Source organism: Cupressus sempervirens, chromosome 11, assembly GCF_028749045.1.
Source record: "Cupressus sempervirens isolate cs-2001-9-10 chromosome 11, ASM2874904v1, whole genome shotgun sequence".
Classification (NCBI taxonomy): Eukaryota; Viridiplantae; Streptophyta; class Pinopsida; order Cupressales; family Cupressaceae; genus Cupressus; species Cupressus sempervirens.
In genome coordinates this window covers 607,920,213-607,944,211 of record NC_143128.1, presented here as the reverse complement: position 1 = coordinate 607,944,211, position 23,999 = coordinate 607,920,213, and the positions used below count along the sequence as shown (strand labels likewise).

Genomic DNA, 23,999 nt, shown 5'->3' with positions numbered 1-23,999 from the left:
TTTAAGCTTTTGATCAGCTTAATTATCTTTTGAGGTCTCACCTTCAATCAATGCACTCATAGCTTCAATGGGCTTGGCCTCTACTCCTTAATTAGTCTTCCTTGTCTAGATTTTATAGAAGTCCCTTCTGGTTTCCTCTTTGTCCACTATCTTATTCTTTCCCTTTTTATTAGGATTTTGCATCTCAAACAATTTCTTTGTTCTTCAATCTCTAGCAAGATGGCCTAACTTGCCATAGTAATAATAGATCATGCATGTTCCCCTCCATGGTTTTGAATGTTTCCTTGGATCGGTCTTTAGTTTGTAGTATTCTATAACATGTTTTTCATTTCCACATGTTGAACATATCAGTGTAGTGAATATGTTCTTCTAGCTAGGATTTGATGTTTTATGAAATGTCTGGTCTAATCTTTCCTTGGAGCTACAAACCCGAGCCTTGTGCCCATACTTGTTACAGAAGTAACAATATCCATTAGTTCTTCACTCATTTGGATGAGATCAATGTTCTTGTGCAATATGTAACCATGTTGGTGGCATGTGTTACAATACCCACTGGAAGTATTCTAGACAATAGGGTTAACCTTTGTATGCTAGCATACAATAGAAGTGTGACCTATTTTACCACAACAATGACAGGTTGGTTTCTTAAGTTTCTTAACTTTAGATGATGTTTTCCCTTGTTGTTACTTCTAGTTCTTGCTTTCGGATGACTCACCTTCCTCAAATGTTCTCTTTATCTTTCTCTAAGCCTTGAGTTGTTCATCTATCTTCTCAAAGTTGTCATTGAACTTCTTTAGCTTTTCATTTCTCTTATTAGTGCTCTTTAGTTCCCTAGTTAGTTTGTCAGCTTGTTCATCATTTTTTCTTGCATCCTCATCAATCATTATCTTTTCTTCTAGCACTTCTCTCAATGCATTCTAAGCTTTCTCTACTACATGTGCAGCATTACCTTTCTCCATTTATGCTTGACATATCTTTTATGATGTATCGTATAGTTCTCTCTTTAGTCATGAGATTGATTTTCTTAGCTTCTCATTATGAATCATGAGATCAATGATAGTTTCTTCATATTCATCTGTTCCACTATTTTCTTCCATTTTCTCAATAATTTCATGACTCTCTTTGAGTTTCTTCATGAGTTTATTTATTTTTCACAATGATTCTCTTAAATTTCTTTCACATCATCAATAGTGTCAATAGATTCATCAAGTTTCTTCTTGTATTTGATGGTTATCATTTGATCTTCTCTAAAGCTATCAAGCTTTTTGTTGCTAGGTTCTAAACTTCAATACCAATTGTTGCTCCCAACCAGTACTAAGAGGGTGGTTGAATAAGTATAAACACTCTAACTAGTTTGTTGAAATTTTAATTTTTTTTTGCAAAACTAGGTAGTAACCACTTGGCTGATATAATAATAATAAATGAAGCAAGGTAAACCCATATAATCTCACACACAAAAGCATACATCAAGTGACATAGATTTTTACATAGAAACCCTTGATGAGAGGGTGAAAACCATAGTAGGGATAATATACCCACTAGCCTTTTACTATAGATAAAAGGTTGTTTGGTTAAAGGCTACAATAGTTCCTTCTGAGAACACATTCAGTTATGAATTTTTACAACTTGTTAGGATTGCATGAGATTGTCAAAGCTAACCTATTAAAGGATTTGGAAACTCCTTCTAGGAGGTACCTTGTTAGAGGATATAGAATGTGTTTGATTTTGAAGCATGCTCAGTGAAGAGCTTACAAATGATTACAATAGTTAGAAAGATATTACAATGGTTAAAGAGCTATCAAAAATTGATCTAAACTATGTGGTACACATTGCCTTGTAGATCTCCAGTGTGTATCAAGAAGAAATCTTGATCTTCTCTTGTCATATTGGCATTCATTGCAATAATGTTGCATCACCACATCCCTTCTATACTTTTCCACGTCAAAAGTATACCAGTCTGCATTGACTTGTTCCCCTTTGTTCTATTTTTGCACAACTCTTCTCTCATTTTCTATCTCTCACTTCTTCTCTTGCATACCACTCATTGTCCACATACTCAAAAAAAAATGTTTTCAAGCTATATGTGTGTCTTCTCTTCTCTAGGTGTCAAAACCCTAAAAACATCCCAACCAACTATGATGTATTCAAAATTTTAATCATATATCTAAGTTGGTCATGGAAAACTTGTGACACCTACATCATAGGGTCTCAACTTGTAGCTTGTCAGTCTTGTGCTAGGCCTAGTGTAGCCTCTTTGTCCTTCCTTCTTTTTACAGTTTTGACCAAACTTCAATGACATCATAGTGTATACCAAGTTGACTATGTCATGTCACATCGATGATGACTTATCATGTTGATGGTGACTCATTGCCTTACCTTATCCTCATCTCCATACTTGATCTAACTAGTGAAGATGTCTATCAGTGATCATGAGATGGTACACCTTCATCTTTACCAATTGCCAGTCAATGACAACACTTTGGTGTGCTAAGGAATTAGCAGCACTTGTTACATTTCTTATTATCATTGGGACTTGTAGGATCAACAATCTCCTCCTTTAGAAATGACAGAAAAACTTATGATCATTCTTGATTTTTTATTTATCCTTTCTTTGATAATCCTTCAATGGTAATGGTAGAATCTTCACCAATTTATGGACTTAGTCAAAAATGCAATATTATGCCTTCTCATCTCTTGTACCATTCTTCATTATTTACTTGTCTTGTTTACCTTTGTCCTTGGAGTTTAATACTCTAGTTTTCTTTGTTTCCCTCTTTGTCTTGTCTCCCCTATCTGTTTTCATCTCTTCCTATATCTATTTCTTCTGCTCATTTTGCTCATCTCCCTTTTGTTTTGCTTATCTACTTTCCTAGTCTCAATCTCCCCCTTTTTTCATTTTCTCATATCTCTTTTCATTTCATCTTCCCCTTTACCTTTACCTTTCTCTTTATCTCTTTTCATTTCATCTCCCCCCTTACCTATACTTTTTCTATTTATCTCTTCATCTCTTTTTCCCCCTCTTTTTGTCATCAACAACAAAGGGTCATAATATGTTCGAGTACCAGGCCTTAGCACTATCCAATTATGTCTATCATAAGATGTGGAGTTTTCTGTGAGGAAGTGCCACATGCTCTTTATCTCTACAAGATTGGTCTTCATCTTGTCTAATGTATCCACAGTGTTTGTGGTTCATTAGTACCTTAGCTTCTTTTACATGCTCTTGGATAATTTCTATTAGTGGGGATAGGAAGAAGTGTAGTTCTAAGAGTGTAGATGTGCATTTGTCTTGTTATTCCTTGATCCTATTGATCAAATGTATCTAGTTGTTATATTCTATTGTAGATCTCTTCACAATATCGAAAGAGTTTAATGTTAGCTTGATCTCCTCATGAGCTTTCTTCAAAGTGCTCTCCAAATCTACCATGTAGCTGCTAGGATCTAACACTTTCTATAAAATGGGTGAAATATCTTAGTAGGTGCCCTTTCCTTCTATAACCTCATTTCTACATTGCCTGATTAGGTGTATGAACTTTTCCTTATGTTTCCATGTTATAATTTCGTCATTGACATATTGTGTCAAAGGGTTAGGTAAGATTATATCCTAAAAGAATAGTTGCAATAGATGAGATTCAGAAATCTTAAAATGTTGTGGTTATTCAATCATTCTTTGGTCAGGTCAATTTTAGTGGAAAATTTATATCAAATTTTACAAAGATTGTGAAACCAATTGCAAAGATGCTTAAGAAAGAAGTTGGGATCAAATGGACTAATGAAGCTATAAAAGCATTTGCAAATATAAAGAAGGAAATAAAGGAAGACTTAGTCCTTGAATCCCAAGAATTTTCTAAACCATTTAAGATTATCTCCTTTACATCTTTCCACAAAATACCAAAAGTCATGCTTCAAAAGAATACTGAGGGTCATGAACAACCAGTGACATTTTTAATGTGGGTACAAGCCAAGACAAAATGAACATAACTGGAAATGATACTTTTATTCTAAAAAATGATATGTCAGTACATTCATTGCATTAAAAATAGACTCTACTACATGCCCTATGGGCTTACAACATTATTAGATTCTGAAGAAAAACCCTTCTAACAGTACCTTCTCCCAAACTCCACAAAAAAAAAAAAAAAAAAAAACCTTTGCATCATAAGAATATGCCTTAAGTAACTTGTTTTAGGTTTAGGATTAGGATTACATCTTAGATTATGTCATTTGGTGGCCATCTCCAAAAAAGTAGGTTCCAAAAGTCACATTAGAAGTTGGTACAAAATTAGGAGGCTCCGGAAATGGTCGCCCAACTTTCGGGAGGCATAACTTTTGATCAAGGAATTTGATTGATGAATTCGTTACATTTCCAAAAAGCTCTTTAAGCATTTTATATGTCATTAGGATGACTTTGTTCGTGTGCCATTTTTTGGGATTGTACAAGGTCGTTTAGTGCCTTAAACGAGGCTCCAAATTGTTCTTATGAGGTCTCTACACCAAACTTGGTTGAAGGCCAACACGAATACCCTTACTTAGCCTATTTCTCCTCAGTTGCTATTGCAAACTCCGATACAACCACTAGAGCCCGTTGTTGGTATGCTCAGGCTACTATCCTACTGAGTTCAATTGGGATTGACATCCACTACTCCCTCCATACCATTTCTCATTAGACGCTCCTGCTCATCTACTCCCCTCTCGGCAAGAGTTGAATGGGCATGTCAGACTTGACATCTATTAGTATATCATACGGACTTGGGTGGATCCTCCAAGGAGACTACCTCCGAGGATGGCTTTCTACACTAAGCACTTCTTAGATATTTGAGATAGGATTATTGTTCGCCCTAAATACTTACACAGATATTGGACTCACACCCTACGCATCTCCCTTGGCTCCTTCAGGGTGGGCTCGCACAAACTCCAGATCCAAGTCGATCACCATATCACTAGAGAGGATCGTGTGTGCACACTTTGTACCTTAGCTGAGGCAAAATCTGAGACTCATTTTCTTTTCAGATACCCCATATACTACGAGATTAGAGAGAGATTTTACTGTATGTTTAGAGATTGTAGATCCCTATCAGATTTTTCAAGTACACCAATCAACGTTGCATTGCACTTTATGTCTGTGAGTCCTTGCAGCTTCGTGATCATACTTTGCAGCTTTCATTTCTGAGTCAAGCCTAGACACAGCTTATTATGACCTTCTCGCCCTTAACTCTGATTCAAGGTGTGAAGCATCCATACAGTTTCCCTAATACGGGCCATTCCATATCTATGAGACCCCACAAGGGACCTCTTCACCAACGACACTCCTCTTGTAACACTCAGCTTCATCACATGGCCTCTAGTAGCCACACTAATCAGTCGTTGTTGGACTTTTTTCCTGTGAAGATGAATACCTAATCTTTTCCGTGTCATCTCCTGCTTTCTTCTTCTTGTACTTGTTGTTTTGTGGTCATCGTTTGGTGCTCAATTTGTCTGTTAGTTTCTTGATGTAAGTTTCCAGTCCCATAGACCCTTGTTGTGGTCTTTTGTTGGACATTAATAATATTATCTTATATCTTATCTTATCTAAGCAACTTAAAACTACAAGCAACTTAAAACTACAATAATTTTTCAACTGTCAAACCTTTTGACCTAATTATTTGTCTAAAGTGCTTGAAATTACAATACACATAAAAGAAAACTAACTCTGTGTGTGTGTGTGTCTGTGTGTGTCTGTGTGTGTGTGTTGGAGGAAAATCTCAAATTATAAACCACCAAAGGATGAAAATTGTTTTGATACATGTATGTTGGAGGAAAAGCCTCTATAGTCGATGGGTGATCTTACACAAAGGTCATATTGAAGCGTTCGTCTTGGTGGTAAATAGTTAGATCTAGCTCAAGAAATTTATAAGTGGCCATGGATATATGTTTAATATATACAATCTATCAAAGCTATTATTGTAATATTCAATAATTGATTTCAATCTTGTTGAACTTAATGAATGTTTTGCAATCTATTTTTAAATTGTAAACTACTTTGTACCTAGAATATCAAGGAATCCAAATACATGTAATTTGGGTTTGTTAGATTGTGTAAATATAGCACTTAGTGTAATCATGTTAATATAAAGGAAATTTCCTTATTTGATGGGAGATGATTAAAACACTTGAACCTAAATCTCATTGTTCTCAAATATTAAATATTTGTCAAGGATTTTAGTTAATACTCAACATATTCAACCTTGAGACATAACACATGATTATTTAACTTTGTTTCTTTCAATGTTTATTTTGCTAAATGATTGATCTCCATTTGCCTTCAATTGTGCAATACTTGTTTAGATAGATTATTGAACACTTAAGTTAGATTAAATTAATGTCGTAAAAATGCTTTAAAACTAGTAAGAGCATCTTATATTTATTCATAAGGGTTTGACTGGGCCATGCAAGTAAAAATGTATAGTTTAAAAGTAAATTGCATTTATAGTTTATTTTTATTTATGCTTCTATGTGAACTATAGAATATATAAGACTAAAAGATCTTGTCAATAAAGTAATCTTCTCAAGATCGATTTATCTATACATTCTCTTTGTGAGACTATCTTGGAAAAGTGTGACTTTTGCTAGAGGTTTGAATCCTAGAGAATCCTTTTGGAGTGAGAAATGAAAGGCATGTTATGTAGAATGGATGCAAACATCCTTTGCAAGAAATAAATCATGAGGGTCAATGGATCCCTCCTCAAGGAGTTTTAAAAATTATCATGGATGACTCTTCCCGAGGAAATTTAGGTTCAATGGGTAATCAGGTTGGGCATGATAGTGCTAGAGATGTTCATAAAAATAATTACTTGGAGATGTGGAGTAATGATATACTAGTCTAGAAGAGATTATGAATTTGAGTCTCAAGGGGTTGTAACTATGTCAAATATACAACAATCAAATGATCACTTGACACTTTGATTTAGTTATTAGACATATTTTCATGCTATGTGATTATCAAAGTATATTAGTTATGGTCACATTCTAAAAATATACAATCATGAATACCAATTCAACTATATATTGTTTAATTACAAACAACTTATACATTCATAGAAACATTTGCTAACTCACCAACTTATGTTTCATCAAACAATATGACCATACAAAATAATACAACCATATAGTTTTTTTTACTCATAGCCAAAGCTGAAAAAATATCTTCCTCCTCTTCAGCTTGCTCATAGGAGCTTATGTGCAGTGACCAAAGTAGCTTGCTACTTTCTTCTTTTAACCTCTTTCTCCTTGCTGTTATTTCTTTCATGCTAAAACCTACAGTCACTTTTCGCTTATCTCCTTGTTCTTCGTTTCATTGAGCAAACAAATTTATGGGCCGCTGGAGGAGACGAGAGTGAGTAGGTTTCGACATACCACTAATTAGGTGGGATGAAAAAAAAAAATAGAGCACTTTCAATTAGTGAAGATACATCACAAGAGAATGTTGGGCGAAAATAATTAACATAAAAGGATGATTGCAAATATCATATAATAAATATTAGATCTAGACAGAAGCACAATTTGAACATCCAGAAGTAATATTTATAAACTTTTATTATCAATAGAGAAACAGAGTAGTGTAATTATCCGCTCTAATACTAATTATTGTTCAACAGATTAACGTCTAGCATCATAATTCAATGGAAACAACATTCTCAATCTTTTCTTATGGCTTTAAAAATTTAAAGACATTGTCTATCTGCCAAAAAAAAATTATATTCTTTGGAGATGAGGTTTTAATTTTCTATTATTTAACTTTACTCTATAGCTACCAGGCTCTGTAACATGGCCTGTTATGAATGTGAACAGCTCACGCTTTCATGCTAATATTAGATTGTATCAGATTTTCCTTGCTAAAATAGATAGAACAGGCATATGTGTTGATACGATAACAGAATGGGAAAAACATTACACAGGACTTTATCAAAACAAAGCAAACTTCCCGTAACTTCTACAACTTTTCCATGTAGAACAACAAAATGAGAAAAAACATAACACACCTTATCAAAACAAAGCAATTCATTGATATTAACAGAATGTCTCCTGCTGCTGCTAAAGTTTCCCACTCGTTGGAAGGTTCAAATTCTTCACTTCCTATAGGGGCTCTGGTGGTGTCTTGGCATGCTGCAGGTGTTGGACGTTGAGGTACTGGGCTTCCTGCCCGTTCTGTGTTGGCAGGCAGTCCTCTTAATTCTCCAGTATTGGTCAGCGATGCTTTGAATGCCAACCTCCTTTCTGGTGATGGCTCGGCTAGGGTTCTAGCCGGCCCCCCTAGGGCTTTAACGGGTAATATTTCTATACCCGTTCTTCCTTCTCCCGTGCCCACATCTATAGTGGTAGAGGGGACTGCTTTTGTGGCGATGGCTTTGGGTGTTTCCACCCAAACTTCTGATGTATCTAGTTGCCCTGCTGCTAACAAAACGTCTGCTGCTGATTGGCTGCTTGGATGTAGGGGTCAAGGTCCTCCAACTTTTTATTTGGATGCAGAAAAGGTGGCAACTATTGACAGTGTTGCTTCCATTTTCTCTTCGCATTGAGTGATTTGCAAATTTGGGGATCTTTGACCTAGTCTACAGGAGCTACACTCTTGGATCTCCCAACAACGGGAGCCCATCATGACTGGTACAGTTCATATCTTTCCTATGACTAAGGTATTCTCGATAGCTAAATTTGAGAATGTAGCAAATAAATTATAAAAATAAGAATTTGTGTGATCATTTTTTTACCTGGGAAGATCGTTTCATATTGATGGTCAAACCATGATTTCTCCCCATTTTCTGAAATGTGTTGTGACCACCAGTCACAACACGCCCAAGCCTGGGACCCCCTTCTGTTTTAATTTGCCAGCTGTTTCCTTTTTCTGCAGAGCGCAAGTCAGCTGTCTGCTAGGAATGGTCAAACTGGATGAAATTTTGGATGGTTTTAAAACTACGCCTGTAACTCTTTTTGCAGTGGGATTTTAAGATAGTCATGGAATGTTGGAAAAGGACAAAATCTGCCAGTTTAGAAAAATCCTGACCCCGCAAATCATGGAGCGCAGTTTTAAGGTAGTGAAGGATATTGTGGAGAGGATAAAATCCTTCATTCCATAAAAATCCCGCTTTCCGTAAAGCGTGGAGCGCAAGTCAGCAGGAGTCATGGAAACATTTCATGAAGGAAAAAATCCTCCATTCTGGAGAAAACCCGACCCTGCAAATCGCGGAGCGCAGAATTGGTTTGCCGAGGAACATTTGAGGAAGGATAAAATCCTTCACTCTGTAAAAAGCCTGCTTTCCATTATATTCAGCGTTCAAACATGGAGTGTGGTTAGGAGTTGAAAGGATCTTGGTGCCGTGCCTAGAGGAAATTGGAAATATCTCTTGCCTTGCAGAAATCGCGAGAAAGTTGCAAGGGAAACAGAACAATCTCCGTAATTGCTGATACGTAGGCTGGTGGACTAATAGCCCAAACTTCGCTGCTCTTAGCATATGATGCCTCCTAAGGATTCCTATCTTCACTCAAAAGCTGCCAATAAAATGCAACAAAATCTTAAACGGGTGTCCTAGGGCGTATGCCATGAAAAACTAAACATCAAATTTGTGAAACATCGAGACAGCCGAGAGCAGGTCATAAGTTCATATAATTCTGGCCAAAACCTTTGGAGTTTGGAGAAGCACAGAGCAATGACATCGCATAATGTTGATGCAAAAACAATGAAAAAAGCATGAGATATTAAGAGATGTTGTTTGATAGAATTGTGTACAACTTCCCTCATGCAGGCTTCTTTGCCAAAGGGAATTTTGCAAGGATATTGTGTTTTTTAACAGGCACAAAGGTGGCTAAAAAACCAGATGAGAAATCCCAAAGTTCTCCAGGGCATGTTCAAGATAAGGATAATGAAATTGGGGAAAGGAAAGAAATGGGATCTGATATTAAATCTCCTACAAATACTGGAGAGATTAAAAATAGTCCCTCTTAAACAGGCCCCGGTAATGTGAACAAGGCCTCTATGTTGGCTGCTGAGTTCAAAAAGGTCTTTTCATTTGATCAAACCAGTAGCAGTGATAAAACTAAGGACACTATCATAGAAGGTGAAAATAAGGAAAATTGGGATGGAGGAACCCAAAAGCAGCAGATAGGAGAAGGAAAAGATAGCCAAAGTTATGTAAGTAAAATCCAGTCTGCTAAGGATGTCATTTCATTGAAGTTAGGATTTGGTGGACAAACTAATCAGGAGCCTAATGTAATAGGAGAAACAAAGCTTGATGACCAAATTCAGAGAAGAGCGAAAAAACAATTTTCCTTCAAAAAGTTTTTTTGGATTTACATTAAAAATTAAATATTAGTAAAACTAATATTTAATTTGATTTTTTTTTAATAATAATCCAAAAAAAAAATGGAGAAAAGTATATGGAAATTAATTAAATATTGATTTTTTAATTGATATTTAATTAATAAAAGTAAAAACTCAAAATGGGATAAGAAATACTTAGCTTCATCATGAAGTTAAGAGGATCAAAAATAGCAAACTTTTGAAACAAACAGCAAAAAAGCGACAAGTGGCACAAAAGATGGAAACCTTGATGGCTAAGTAAAGCAACTGCCTAATTTTAGTCTACAGCTTTAAAGGCATCTTTTTTGAAAGATGATTTATATAATAAACCCTCTCATTCATTCAGGCTCACACAGAAATTTGAAGAGCAAGTCGAGAATAGGAATGAGATTCAAAGAGTTCAAGGAAGCGGATTTTTGGGAAAATTTCTGAAATTGTTGAGGAGTTTTCTGGGAATTCACGACAGAGGATTTTGAATTCTATCAGAAAGGATTTTTTTATTTTGTAGTGAGTTGTGAAAATTGCATATTTCTTGCGGAAGTATTGAAAAGTGAATCTTGAAAAGAGTATGGAAATTTTGGCAAAAATCCAAAATCTCTGTCTTATGGACAAGTTGTATCTGTTGTTTTTAATACTTTCCTTGCATAGTCTTATGTGTGTACATTTTCTATTTTGCAGGAAAGGAGAATGGCAAAGCCCAGGGAAACAGGAGAAACGCGAGGACAATTGATAAAGAATGAAAGGAGAGGATTCTATCTTGAATCCAAAATTGTATCAAAGTGGGCAGAAATCGAAGATACAAGTCTTGGCGGCCTTGATTTGAAAGATTTTAACCGGAGAATGCTCGGATATAGTGACTATCACCCAACACACCTAGCCACCAGAATTGTGATAAGTGAAATTTTCGTTGCAGCTAGTTTCCCTCCTCCTTTTCAACATCTAGAGTTGATTGTGGAATGTACCAAACACTACAGTCCTAGAGATAGAACCATCAGGGATTCTGAACGAAATGTTCTGGCAGATTTTTCTCCGACATCCATTTCTGAAGCATTTGGAATTCCTTCTCACCCAAGGATGGTCACAAAGACACAGGAGCAAGCACTGAGAATCTACACGTCTGGAATCAATTTCTGTGAAGAAATAATCAGCAAAAGATGGTTGAAAAAGAATAGATCACATCATTCCAAGATTCCTAAGGAAATAGTACGGCTTGACTTGCAAAGGGAATATAGTGACATGGTCATGATGTTGAGTTGCATATTTGGCATGCCTTATTCTTATAGGTTTGAATCTTGGATGTGGTATTTTGTTGAGCAGGTGATGGAGGAAGGCGACAAAATAGATTGGGCTGGGCTCATAAGTGATAATCTAAATGAACAATTGATGAATCTAGAGCATACAAGGAAATTTTACATGAGTTCCTATGTCATCTACATGCTAGCACGGAAGACAAATTATGATGGACTACGATACAAAGGACCGATTGGAAGTGGAACCCAACACCTCAAAGTCCATGAATGTTACCCACAGTTGCATTTGTACTCAAAGGACAATTACATGAAGGTTAATGATATATTTGCCATGCGCATAGTAAGAACATTACAAAAGAGGCCACATATAAGAATATCAATGGGTGCGATGAAGTTGGTCGAGGAATATGGTGCTTGGTTCATTCAGTTTCCTACCTTTTCATACATCCGAGTTCAAGGATTCTCCACGAAGCCATACAAATTTCCCAGGTATCCAATAGATAAGATGGTCTTGTTAGAGCTTACTCGACAAATTACAACCTATGACAAAATTCAGAAAGGAAAAAAGAAGTTGGAGTTGCAATTTCCAATTTCCATAGGAGAAGGAAAAACTGAGGTATGCCCATGTCTAAAAGCTGCAAAGAAATCATCAGATGAGCTCCACTTCTTCCGCCTTCCGCTTTATCCAAAAAGGAATGATTTTGATCCTTACAACAAGATCTCATCAGTAGGAGGATCAAAGTACCAACACAAGGTTCACCTTGAAGACTTTTGGGCAAATGCAGCAGATGAGAACGAGATTAGAAAAAGGTTGCATTCAAGACTACCATTGAACATTATTAGAACATGCAACATATTCAAGGTTCTTGATCAAATGGAGGAGGACCCAAACATGATGCGAAAGGGATTCAATCCAGAAATGACAGCTCAACCATATGATTGGAAGAAGAAATAAATTACAGAGCTCGCAACTCTTTCAAAACCAATCTTAGATTTTACAAAGTGGTGGATCAAGCGTAAGCTTGAAAAATTAGTTGCACCAGCTAATGGACTCACATATAGGTTGCTTGGTCATAGACCACTTAGGGATGAAAGATCAGGACAAATATCTGAAGGGACTGTTGAGGAAAGAGGAACTCCATCCGAAGATGTAGGAACCAAGAAAGGGAAAGAGGTACCTCGAGAAAAGCGTCCTAGGATTGAGGAAGTCATCCAAGAACCTCAATATAAGAAGCAGAAACATGGAGATGCTCCCTCTTCTCCGAGTCGAACTCCAAGTGTCCAAGAGATAGAAACATTTCAAAGGCAGGATGTAGGGACAAGTATAAGGAGATTTGAGCAAGAAGAGAATTTGGATAGGCCTATTCATGATAGACTAAGTATAAATGCCTATGAAAAGTCCATGCAAGAAAGAGGGAGAGATCAAGATATTGCTACAGAGGAAAGTCTCGCTACGATCTTAGAGCGAGAAATGATTAATGATGGAGATGGTCCACTAGAGGAAGAAACTCCAGGAGTAGCAATACATCTTCCAAGTGCCGAAGCTATAGGTCCTGAGGTTACAATGGATAGTCCAAGAGGTGAAGAGGAGATTGACATTCGAGTAGTCCAAAGGAAAGAACAATTGATAATTTCGAGGGACCAAAGTATACCCATTCCGGAATGGTTGAGGCAACGAATTCAATTGCGTCAACAAAGGGAGGTCGATCCAGCAATGGAATTACAGGAAATTTTGGACCAATCAAATCAATCAGAAGAACAAGAGAAAGCAAGAAGATATACTAAATTCATCAGAGGAGAATCAGGATCCAGAATCTTGCAGATTGCGACTCCCACAGTTGACAAAGGAAAAAATCAGATTGCTCCGGATGAATATCATGTTACAGAAGTAAATCTTGGTCGGGCCTCCCGAGAGCAAATATTGGAAGAATTTGATGACTCCACACAGGCTTTCAAGGATAGGCTAAAGAAAGTAAAAGAAGGGTATGAAAAGTAGAAAAGAGAAATTCGGGCCTTATGTCAGTACATCAATAACTTGCCTCATCCAGTAAGAGAGGAAGGTCCATCATTTGTCCCTCCAACAGGTGTTTCCAGTAAAGTGGTAGGTGATATTGACAAAATCAAGCAAATTGCTCAAGGTGCAAAGATTTGGATCGAAGGAATTCAAGAGGTAGCCTTCAAACATGCAGAAGAATTAGTACAAGTGCACAATAGGGCATTGGCTGCAATCTCTAGGATCCAGTGCATGGAGGAATCATGGGTGGATGAGCATATTTACCAAGAAGAGGTGATTGTTGACATTCAAAATCTGATGGAGACCCCAAAGCAAGAATTGATTGATGGTCGAGTTATCAGCGAAGGGGATGTCTATGATTTTATTCAATGGTATAGTGCAGTGATCATGGCTAAGGAAATGTTTGTGAGCTTTACCAAGGAATCCAGTCGATGGAAGAAGATTGTTGATAACATCAAACAAGAAATATCAAATGCAGTTGCATCCTTGTTATCACAGAGATTGGTGGAAGAAGAAATGACAACTGATAATCTGAAAGTCAAGTTAGAGAAATTCTTTCAACTAAATGTATATGGAAGAGATGATTTTGAGAACTTCTCCATCTTCTCAAATACAATGCACACTACTAAGGACTTACTACCAAATTGAGATGAAAGCTTGGGAAAAGTAGAAAGAGCAATCGCAGTTCTAGAATTCAAGCAAGAATCTGCACCAAGCATCAGTACAAAGGAGTTGGAAACAATGTTAGATCGATTTCGATCTTTCAGGCGAAAAAATCAAGGATAGATGCATTAAATGCATAACAGGTGTGCATAGGGATCATTTATTACATCCCACAACTTAAACGAGCATGCATAGTGGGCATTTATTACCCACTACAGTAGTGGATTCCTAGTGGCATTAATGTAGATTCCTTTCCATTGCCCTAAACCTAATTAGGGCTGATGTGGCACAATCTTGGCCATCGGTTATTGTGATCATCTGGGCCACCTACTGTAATCGAGGACCTATATAAAGGCCTCATTCCTCATTTGTAAAATGAGACTTTTATGAAATTGTTGCTATGAGTTACTGAGATAATAAAGTTTTCATTGGAGTTTGGTGAATACTTGATGTGTCTTAGTGCTTGCTTGTTCTCCTAAATTTCTTCAATTAGATTAAGTTTAGCATAGTCAATGTGTGGTGATTACAATGAAGAATATGATGGTGTATTGATGAGTTCCTTTGGTTCATACTTTTGACGTTTTAGTGATTCTAACTCGTTGTGTAAAGTTAGCCTGAACCCCTTTCATGCATATGCTCAACTTCTATCATTTGTATACATTGTTCTTTATGATGGTGTATGCGGTGATATGAAAATCTCTGGCATAACCCTTGAAGATTGCACCGGTTCACGCATAGTTGTAGTATAACTTGGCGAAGCGGAATTTGGTAAATTGAGAAATTTGTCCACTATAGCACTATTTGTTGTTATCACTACGCTCAGGATTAGAATAGAGTTCCTGAACCCTATCTTATTGAATTTCTACATATTTTGTGAAAACTCCATAAAAAGCACTTCATTGCAAAACCTTAGGATAGCTCCCACATCCAGTATGGCTTGAAATGAATCTAAATAAACACGTAAGGCCCCTTGTGATCATCAGCAAATCACATCAACCACTGATCTTATCCACAGTCAAGACCTGGCATTAAAGTAACCTTGAAGTCATTGTATGATCTTCTAGCAATCTTAGCATACACAAGACTTTATTCAAGAGAAGATAAGATATTTCGGTATTTTGTTCTACTGTTTGGTGAGTCATAAAACACACATCAACAAAACGTTCAATAAGATGCCTATTTGGGTCAGACTCCCTTATCTCCCCCTTCATCTTTTAATTGTTTCTGTTCTAGAGGTAGTGGTTGAGGCTCTTCAGACCTTTTTGATGGGAATGAGGATTCATCTGACATTTTTAACTCCACATTTGCTCGTATCTTGGTGGATGTTGATGTTTCTAAGGGGTTCCCTGTGGAGATTAAACTTGTATCTCCTAAGGGTAGTTGGATCCAACAATTGGACTATGAAGGGATTCCATTTAGGAGTAGAAGATGCTTCAGAAGTGGTCATGTAGCAACTCATTGCGAGCTACACAAAATGAAAAGGTATGCCTCATGATGGAAAGTTGTTTATGCACAACATTATACGGTTGAGAAGATTTCTTCCCAGAGGAGGCTTCTCACAAGTGGTTACACAGGACAGCCTTATGTATCCTCCTCTTGAATCTGTGAGGCTGATGCCCTGTTGATTGCTGGTGTGGCTTCTTCTATTGTGGATGTTCCAAGGACAGAAGGTTCTCCTATTTTTGAACCTATTGTTCCACAACTTTTTTATTCCTGTAATAGGGATGATGATCATGCCATTATTGTTGAGAGTGTTGATGATGCTGCCCTGTTGGCTACTACTGGGCCTGTCTCTCGTGGTCGTTGGCCCTTCCTCGGGTTTTTCTCAGGCTGTTGTTGGCCTTCTCATTGTGGGTGTTGAGACCCGATTCTTTGAATTGGCAAGATGTGTTGCTATGGTCCCTCCCCCTATGCATGTTGGGGTTCCAGTGTTGGACTCTTTGCATTGGTTGCATGCGGCTTCTAAGGTGGAAGAGGGTTGGATAACGGCAAAAAAAAAATAATCAAAATCTTCTTCTCCCTCGTTCAATGACTTCGTTCCCACAAGAACCAGTCTAAAGGGAAATCTTATTTCTTTGTGGGGTTTTGGGCTGTCCCTTGTTTGGTTTTTTGCTGCATGTGGTTTTTTGTGTAGCTGTTATCTCAAGTTAAGGGAGCCTATTGTTAAAATCCTTAGTGACCTGGGTTCGCTCTTTTGGCCAAAGAATCTTGCTTGGGTTCAAAATACAGGTCCAGTTCAACCCAAATTCAATCAGGGTTGGAATTTCCTTGGGCTGGTTTGAACCCATAGTCCAAAATTTGAACCCAGGAGAATTTTGGCTGCCCAGATCGAATTTGGGAAAAATTTGGGCGAATATTATATTTTTTGAGTTCCACTTGCCCTAAGATGTGAACATGAATGTAAGTAGGTTATTTTGGCTTCTAACATCATTTGTGGTGTGCAAATAGCTGATTTTGTGAGCAAATAGGTGATTGAGCAAAAGAAGTTTGTGCAAGGTGGAGTTTACATCATATGACTTTATGATACTCTATACTTCCAAACTTCATAAATATGCATATATATAATTTTTTATAATTTTTACATATTTTTGTATGAACGAACCCAAACAAACCCAAAACCCTTTCCAAAATTTTGCCGTACTGGCAAACCGGTTCTTCGAACCCGTATTTGGAACCGAACTCGAACCAGTGACTAAGGTATATAAGATCAAGTTTTTGAGTAGCAATGTTTAGTGATGATGATGTTATGATGGACAAAGATGTTGGTCATGCAAAGGATCAGATTACAAAGGTTAGATGAACAGTACAAGAGGTTTGGAATGTCATCAGAATATGTGCCTATATGGAATTGTATTGGCATTTGTAGATGTTATCTTCCAATTCATCCATTGGATTCTTGTCCATACATATTTTGTAAGGTAGTAAGCCTTCTCTTGCTGTAATTGAGCAGTGAGCACTACGCAGTTTGTCAGTATGCAAATGCATACCCCTTTGTACTGAATCCTTACATGGTATTACTTTTAACAGAGTAATCATCTGTAATTTCCATCTCCATCATGGTTTTCCTCCTAGCAGGGTATCCACGATAAAAATCATGGTGTTATGAAGTTGTAGATTTTTGTAATGTCCCCCCTTTTCTAGGTCATTACTGTGGTCATGTTCTTAACCCTTTCTGCTATGCTAACATCGGCTAACCAGGAAACCATGGAGGTAGCAGAGTGGGTTTTGGTCTAGGTGCTTGCAGTTTCATGCCACGCCGAGTGCTTTAGCCAGGTTTCTCAAACACTTACCATTTACAGTAAGTCCGTAGGATCTATATTTTGGCATCCCAGAATTGGACTCGGATCGGTTCATTGAGAGCTTTCAATCGAGCTATCAGAACTGTTATTCCAAGTTCAGTTGGTTGTTCATTTTTTATGCCAAAAATGCATTTAGACCATAGTTCCAAGAATCACAGCGATTCGATTCAAGCCAAACGATCTTTTGTGAATCGGTGAATCAAATCAGCAATGAAGGGTTTATGAAATAAGTTACTAAATTTCAAGGGTTTTTTTAATTTGCCGATTCGTGGTCGATTCACGATTCAATTTGGCCTTGCTGATTCTGATTCTTGTTACTTTGATTTAGAGTATTCAATATGCCACTTTCCTATTACATGGAGACATTAATTAAAAGTAGAATAATAAAACGGAGAAATATGAAGAGTTAAACAGGGGGAAAATGATGAGGCATGGGTATAGTTATAAAAGTACATTCAATTTAGAAATGCTTGGGTTTGATTTGGATATTGAGCTCTCTTGGAGAGTCTATTGAAAGCTTCAGCTTTCAGCCTGCTTGGAGGACGAAAAACCCACGAGTCAGAATTCGGTGGACAAAAGCCCATTGTAGTAGAGGCGTCATCTCAGTGGTCACACTTGTACTTGTTTGTATCTCTGATTTTCAGTATTTCCAATCTGACTGTATATCTGTTTGTAAGATCAGATTTGAGTGGTAATAAGAGTTATTCTATTACTACTCATGTATAATGCAAATACAAATCTGAAGTTGTTCTAATCTGTGATAGTGGTGAAATTGCTGGTGTTGGGTTGAATAACTGATAAAATCTGTTACCTGCATTTGTTATTCATTATTTTGTGGTTTCATTTTGAGGTGTTAAGAACGATACCCAGCTGGGGTATTACAGTGGTATCAGAGTAGTATATTCTGCCAGCCTGTGATGCTTAAAGAATAACATAAATCAAGGGTTTTGTGGTCTTGAAGTATCCATCAAACTTGAAGAAATTTTAGTCTGAAAATATCAATTCTGTGTTAAATAGCCGTGGGGAATAAAAAATTATTTTTGAGTAACAAAGTGAAGTACTATGTGCCTTTTCGTTGTCCAGAGCATAAATATTATTGGGATTGTATTGAATCATTGCTAGGAATAAAATTGTTGAGGAACTGCAGTGTTTTGGAAGGCAACAAGCTAGGTGACTTTAATATTCTATATGTTGGGTGCACCAAATTTTAAACCCTGTATATTTGATCAAATGTATTAGCCCAGATTGTTATCGGGCCCTCTTTATTAGCAAAGGAAAATGAATTTACTTTGATAGAATTATTTATTGTAATTAGCGATTATCGTGGTGAAACAATTTTGTCGGTCGCTCAAACAAAGATTAATATAGATAAAATTCAAAGTCGCTATAAATTTTTGGCAGGAGTCAGAAACTTTCATTGCAGGTGGAATGGTAAATTGTAGAGTTTGGGATTCAGGGTTGAAAAGAAATTTTCAAGGGAGCAACTGAAGACGGGAATAGACACTTCGAGGAGCAAAATTTAAGCACATCTACAGACAATGGAGGAAAACGAATTGTTTTGGCCGTGATTTGGTCTTTGTCGGGCAAATATTTTGAATAGTATAGAGCCTGAGAGCGGATGTTGTGACGCAATAAGAACAAAACTCCATATTTCCAGTGGACACAACTTGAACAGGGTCATTGGCACGAAAGATATTGATAAACAACAATTTGGAGGACGGGGAATTAATTTGAGTTAAGTGGAAAGCACAATCAACGGAAGGCATTACCATAGAAGTTGCAAGGAAAGTGTCATAGCAGTAGTGTCGCGTCTACTACAGCAAGTTACGAAGATGAACAAAAATTGAATTGAGCAGTGCGATGAGTGTCAGCAAGTTAATTTGTCTTTTCTGGGAATTAGTCTGAACGAGTGCGACATTTGCTAGCCAACAGTATCAAGACCGGGATGTCCAAAAAATTTAAACAACACTTCTACCAGCATCGCAACGTGGAAAAAAACACTCGCATCAGAGGAAACAATATTACTGTAAAGAATGAGGATGGCTAATGTTTTGAACTAAATATTTAATGTATTTCTTGAATATTAGTTTCAGCGTCATTGACGGCAAAGCCAGGCGGAAATATTGCACTGAGGAGGTAAGACATCATCTTCACAACAGGAAATAACGCACAACAATCCTATAGATGAATGATTTATAAATTAGCGGGAGAATCAAAATTTTAGTTGTGACGCAAAAGATTATTTGTTGAGGTCCAATTAATATTGTTTATGTGAAAGACTCAGTAACTGGTGTAAGGACTCCAGGTTTCGCCTTTGACACTTGCCATGAGCTATTCTGGGAAGACCCTTCATGACCCTTGCCACCACTTTCAAGTATTAGGAAGGAAGCTACTGGAACTAATAGAGACAAAGAAGACAAAATTTATGGGACTCACCAAAGCTAGAGTTATGCTTAAGCATTGGGAAGGCACTATGGAATTCTAGCAACAAAGAAGTCAACATAGTCAAGGCAGGAGAGTCAGAAACTACACCTGTGGGTGGAGGAGCCATGTATCATTTCTTGTCTTTGCACAAAGTGTTGCAACGGTAGTGAATACAAACAGAGCATGTTTGATGTACACTTTATACTCCAAAATCTATTGAATCAAGGTCGAGAGTGGGTAGTCAATCAGTGTGAACAACAGGTAACTTCACCATTCAGCTGAGGGCCTTGAAGTCTGCCCATACCGTGCTTGAAGAACATGGAACAGTACAAGCAGAGTGGACCCTTCTATCCAGCACACAACCAACTAACCAGTGACATTCTGAGTAAGCATCCCAAGTAGATAATAGTGAACCAATTGTGTTAAGAAGTCAGGACTTCGTTGTTGAAGACAAAACAGAGCTAAAGAAGTGGGCCTTTTCAGAGACCATTGCTGGCTTAAACAGTGATAGTATCGGTCAGCAAATTAGAGTATTGACAAGCGACTTAGAAAAATAACTCAAACCCAGATTAACACATGGTGGCTCTTAACAGTCCTGGTTGACCACATTACTGGAAGTGTGTTACGGTGGCAACAGACATTAGTAATTCACAAAGAAAAATCTTGAAAAGACATACCAGCTAAAACAAGGTAGGAGAGACAGCCTATTACAGTATCAGTTGTGGGAAACATTTAAACAAATCTGCGTGAACCATTAAAGGTCAAAGGAATCCTTTTCTTTGCTGTGAGTATTGTAATTGCAAACCTCTGGACGTTATATCTTACTTGTTGGTTAAAGTTCTACAGTTCTATTGTTGATACTGTTTAAAATTTCTTGATGAAGACAATTAGTTGTGCATATTAAGTGCTTGATAAATTGTGCAAAATCACGAAGCAATCAAGCAATTTTTGTGCAATTCTATTTAGAAGTCTTCATCAATAATAACAGCAAGCAAACTGTTTGTCAAAACCATAAGAAAAATTGGAAGATTTGAAAATAAGTGTTTTTTTCAGAGAAATTTAACAATACATTCAATGGCCTTCAACTAAGAGACTTGCAAAAAGAAAAGAAAAAATTGGTTGGCTATACGTATTTGGGTTGCAATTAGAGCACATGGAATCCTAAAATGATGTTCTCTCCAAATTGGAAGAGACAGAAACATATTTGACCAATGTAGAGCAGGCAGATTGTAAACTCGTGAATTGGGCTTTTCAACCCTCAATGCCAGCCCAAGTTTATAGAACATCCACATAAAGATGTGAGGCTTGAAGTTGCTTCATGTCTCGGCAAGATTATGTGAATAACATCTCATGCAACAGCCTACTGGAGTTGCACTAAAATTAAAAGATGTTCTCTTTGTAACAGTCATAAAAAGAAATCTAATTTCAATTTCTGGACTAGCTAATGAAGGATTCCAAGTCACCTTCAACGAAGACAAAGTTATGTATTGGCCTTAAAACTCAAATATAAAAAATGTTATCACCATAGGAACCAAAGATGGGACCTTATATAAACTATACAATATCCAAAAGCAAGCTCTTAATCTTGAAGTGACAAATTCCAATGAAGTATGACATAGAAGACTTGGACATATTGGATTTAGTTCACTGTCAAATGTAGAGAAAATCACCTCTGGAACACTGAGTCTAAGCTCAAAACACATAGGTATCTGTAAAGGATGTGCTCTAAGAAAGAACATTTAAAAACCTTTTCCTCCTAGTGAACACAAGTCTAAATCAGTTTTGGAACTAGTTCACTCTGATTTATGTGGACAATTGCCAACACTCTCTCTAGGTGGCTACTCTTACTACATCATATTCATTGATGATTATTCTAGGAAAACATGGATTTACTTTCTAAAAGTTAAAGAATCTAATGAGGTTCTATCAAAATTTAAAGAATTCAAAGAAATTGTGTTAAATCAAACCTCAAAGAAAATTAAAACTCTAAGCTCTGATAATGGGGGAGAATATACTTTTGAAAATTTCAAAGTTCTTTGTACTTTTGTTGGGATTAAGAGGGAGTATATAGTACCATATAATCCTCAACAGAATAGGGTAGAAGAAAGAAAAAATAGAATCACTGTTGAATCAACAAAAGCCATGCTTCATGATCAAAACCTACATTTTCATTATGGGTGGAAACCACCAATACTGTTGTATACATTCAAAACAAATATCCCTACTCTATACTAGAAAACATAACACCTGAAGAAGTCTTTACATGGAATAAACCTGACTTAAGTCACTTGAGAATTTTTAGTTGTCCTATTTATATTCACATACCTAAAGAAAGAAAAACTAGGTTAGAACCATTCGGAAAGAAAGGGATATTTGTTGGGTATAATGAAAACTCAAAGGGTACAGAGTTTATGTTCCTAGAAAAAATCGGTTGAATTAAGCAGAGATGTCATATTCGAAGAAAACTCTACATTAAAACTATCCACAAATAGAGAAGATGAGCCCATTACAAACTTAGATGAAAATCCACAAACTAAAATTTAGAGGGAGAACATATCAGAAGAAAATGAACCATTACTAGAGACAGGAAATAGAGACATCTTCAATATCAAGAAAAGGTCTTTATGGGCAAGAAAAATGATCGAAGAAAATGATGTTGAACCAAATGAAATTTTTAAGGAAAGAAAGAAAACCAGAAACAAATCATGTTATACTGCATTAGTAACTGAGCTTACTAAATCTGAACCTACAACTACTGAAGAAGCTCTAACTTGTCAAACATGGAAAGTTGTTATGGTTAAAGAATATCAATCGGTACTACAAAATGATGTCTAGGATATTATACCTAGACCAAAAGACAAATCAATTGTTTCTTCAAAGTGACTATATAAAATTAAATATGCAGCAGATGACAGCGTTGAGAAGCATAAAGAAAGGTTTGTTGCTCGAGGGTTTTCCCAGAAGGTAGGCATTGATTATGAAGAAACTTTTGCTCCAGTTGCCTGTTACACTTCGATCAGGACAATTATTGCAATTGTAGCTGCTAAAGGATGGAAGATACATCAAAGAGATGTAAAGACTACATTCTCAAATGGGGTCATTAATGAAGAAGTATATCTTGAACAACCTAAAGGATTTGTTATAAAAAATAAGATCATATACATGTGTAACCTCAAGAAATCCTTTTATGGCCTTAAACAAGCACCTCGAGCTTGGTATGAAAGGATAGACAGCTATCTCACCAAATTAAGATACTCTACGAATGAAGCTGACCCTAACATATATTTCAAAATCTCTAATGATGATATTTTAATACTTGTTTTATATGTTGATGATCTATTGACAACAAGAAATGATTATCTAATTGAAAGATGCAAACAGGATCTTGTAGCTGAATTTGAACTGAAGGATCTAGGTTTACTAAATTAGTTTTTGGGCCTAGAAGTATGTCAAACAAAAGATTACATAATTTTAAATCAAGGAAAATACACTGAGGACATCTTGACCAAATTTGGGATGATAACTCCTATGGAAACTAATCTACACAACCTGAAAGAGGAAGTGATACATTCAGAGTCTATTGATTTTACCGTATACAGACAAATCATTGGATCTCTCATGTATTTGATAAATACTAGGCTTGATATCTACTATACCACCAATGTATTAGGTCACTTTATGTGTGAGCCTAAGAAAATGCATCTAATGGTTGCAAAACATATTTTGAGATATCTACGTGGCACTATTGCTCTCAAACTAAAGTACAGAAATGTTGAAGGCTATATTGATTTTGATTGGGCTGGTTGTTCCATACACTGTAAGAGTACAACCAATTGTTGCTTCAGTCTCGGATCAACAATGATATCATGGTTCAGTAGAAAACAACCTACAGTTGCCTTGAGCTCCACTGAAACTGAATACATGGCAGCCTCCATGTAAGCACGTGAAACAGTATGGTTACAAAAGCTATTATTTGGATTATTCGAAAAGAAGTTAGATTCCATTGTAATTCATTGTGACAA

The 23,999-nt window shown here is 36.7% G+C and overlaps 1 protein-coding gene across 2 annotated transcripts in view; it reads right to left on the bottom strand.

Moving 5' to 3' along the window:
- Positions 1 to 7,041: 7,041 nt before the first annotated feature.
- Positions 7,042 to 23,999, bottom strand: part of LOC149531148 (small ribosomal subunit protein bS1m-like) — a 30,864-nt gene continuing 13,906 nt past the window's right edge. The window contains exon 2 of one of the 2 annotated variants that reach the window (XM_089809348.1): positions 7,042 to 7,391. The gene's annotated coding sequence lies outside the window, so the exon portion shown is untranslated. The remainder of the gene's footprint in view (positions 7,392 to 23,999) is intronic. The other variant, XM_089809347.1, reaches the window with a different exon arrangement.